General features: G+C 75.4%; 1 non-coding gene across 1 annotated transcript; it reads right to left on the bottom strand.

The window, feature by feature from the left end:
- Positions 1 to 1,645: 1,645 nt before the first annotated feature.
- On the bottom strand, positions 1,646 to 1,764 carry LOC128823793 (5S ribosomal RNA). Its single transcript, XR_008442029.1, has one exon. It is a non-coding gene; the product is annotated as a 5S ribosomal RNA (ribosomal RNA).
- Between the last annotated feature and the right edge of the window lie 736 nt (positions 1,765 to 2,500).

Below are 2,500 nucleotides of genomic sequence, written 5' to 3'. Positions count from 1 at the left end.
AGCAGGTCCGGGGAAGGCTTAGCAGTCTTCCCCCGGGCGGTCCGTTGGGGGAGGCTTAGCAGTCGTCCCCAGGGCGGTCCGGGGGTGGGGGGAGGCCTCACAGTCGTCCCTCGGAGAGCCGGGTCGGCGGCGGTGGCGGGCGTCAGGCTTTACGTCCAGCCTCCGGAAGGTGCGCGTCCTCGGAGGCGATGCAGGCGCCGCAAAGGGGCAGCCTCCGAGGCAGGGAGCGGAGCACCGAGGCTGGGGAGAGGGGAGCAGGAGCCGGGGGCTGGGGGGGGTGGGGTGGGGGGGGGGCGTTCAGGACAAGCGGTCAAGCCCCGGGGAGCAGCTGTCAAATGTTCCAAGTCCCCACTCGGCCACCAGGTCCACCCCAGTCTAGCAATGGGGTTGACCTGGCTGATGGCCGGTTAGTGTCAAGGTAAACTCACCGTCGTCCACAGGAGGGCAGCTCTCAGGCCGTCCGGCTGCGGCTGACTCTGGGGCGGTGCCCGGTCCCGGCAGCGAGGGGCGGGGGGGGGGGCGCGGAGCGACACGGAGCTAACCGGCCCCCGGGGCCGGGGGCGCCTCCCGCGACTTTGGGGGCCGCGGGTCGTCAGTGGCGTGCAGGCCGGGCCTCTCCCGGGGGATTCGGGGGGGGGGGGGGGCGGTCCTGCGGGCCGGGCGCAGGGGGCTCGAGCGAGCCCGGGCCGGTCCGCCCCGGGGCCGGGGTCTCCGCCTGCGGCTCGGGGGGGCGCGGGTCGTCGGGGGAGGAAGCCCGGGGGAGCTGCACGCCGGCCTGCCAGGCCAGGCCAGGCCTGGCCTGGGTGGCCGCGGGGGGATTCGGGGCGGTCCCGCGAGCCGGCGGCCGGGCGCAGGGGGTCCGAGCGCGTCCGAGCGAGTCCGTCCCGGCCCCGGGGTCTCCCCCTGCGGCTCTGGGGGGCCGTGGGTCCCCGCTGGCGGAAGCCGCTGGGCGCTGGACACCCGCCGTCCGTCCCGCCTGGCCAGGCCTGGCCTGGGTGGCCGCGGGGCGGGGGATTCGGGGCGGTCCCGCGAGCCGGCGGCCGGGCGCAGGGGGTCCGAGCGCGTCCGAGCGAGTCCGTCCCGGCCCCGGGGTGTCCCCCTGCGGCTCTGGGGGCCGTGGGTCCCCGCTGGAGGAAGCCGCTGGGCGCTGGACACCCGCCGTCCGTCCCGCCTGGCCAGGCCTGGCCTGGGTGGCCGCGGGGGGATTCGGGGCGGTCCCGCGAGCCGGCGCCCGGGCGCAGGGGGTCCGAGCGAGTCCGTCCCGGGCCCGGGGCCTCCCCCTGCGGCTTTGGGGGCCGTGGGTCCCCGCTGGCGGAAGCCGCTGGGCGCTGGACACCCGCCGTCCGTCCCGCCTGGCCAGGCCTGGCCTGGGTGGCCGCGGGGCGGGGGGATTCGGGGCGGTCCTGCGGGCCGGCGGCCGGGAGGGTCCGGGCCAGTCCGCCCCATGCCCGGGGTCTCCCCCAGCGGCTTCGGTGGGTCCTCCGCGGAGGAAGCCGGGTGGGGAGCCGGACCCCAGGCGCCCAGACCCGTGACCTGCGGCCGCGACCTCCGACTCGGCAGGAGCGACGAGGGGCTTTCCGGCCCGTCCCCCCCCTCTCCTTCCTCCCCAGAAAAGGAGAGAGAGCTGGCTCGGACCGGGAAAAGCTGCCTACGGCACCTGGGATTCCCAGGCGGTCACCCATCCAAGTACTAGCCAGGCCCGGGACGGTTTACCTTCCGAGATCGGACGGGATCGGGGGCGTTCGGTCCGGTATGGCCGTAGGCACCCGGCCCCCGCGCCTCCTCGCCCGCTTTCCCCTGCCGACGCCCGGGCCTGCCGCACGGTGAGCCCCGGTCGGACTGCCCCCCTGCGGCAGGGCCCCCGTCTCTCGCGGGCCCGGTCCTTTTTTCCTTCTCGAGCTCCGGGGCCCGGGCTGGCCGCCAGAGCCCCTCCGCCCGCCCGCCCTCCCCGGCGTCGGGGAAAATATTGTCCCGGACATCCAGTGCGCCCTGATCCTGTCAGCCGGGGGGGGGGGTGGGTGGGTGGAGGGGGGGCAGTCCCTCGCTGCGGCCGGGGAGGGTGAGCCCAGGGCGGCTTGCCTGCCGTCCGAGTCCCCTCTCGGCCACCAGGTCAACCCCGAGCCGAAAGGGCTGAAAAATTTTCAGAGTCCCCTCCCGGGCACCAGGTCAACCCGTGGAATCGAACGGGTTCGCCTGCTGGCCGGTTCGCTTCCCGGCCACCAGGTCAACCCGTAGGTTTGAACGGGCACCCCGGTGGCCGCTTTCCCGTCCGGTCACCAGGTCAACCCGGATCTCCCTCCTTCCCTGGGCGCCCCCTCCTCGGAGGCGTCAGGTTCCATTTTCTTTTTCCCCCCAGACTTCCAGGGGCCCGATCCAGTCGGCCGGGAGGCAGTCCCTCGCTGCGGCCGGGTGGTGGGTGAGGCCAGGGCGGCTTGCCTGCCGTCCGAGTCCCCTCTCGGCCACCAGGTCAACCCCGAGCCGAAAGGGCTGAACATTTTTC

Source organism: Malaclemys terrapin, chromosome 15, assembly GCF_027887155.1.
Source record: "Malaclemys terrapin pileata isolate rMalTer1 chromosome 15, rMalTer1.hap1, whole genome shotgun sequence".
In the NCBI taxonomy this organism is placed as follows: domain Eukaryota; kingdom Metazoa; phylum Chordata; order Testudines; family Emydidae; genus Malaclemys; species Malaclemys terrapin.
Note: the sequence above shows the minus strand (reverse complement) of the source record. Positions and strands in the feature narration are given on the sequence as shown.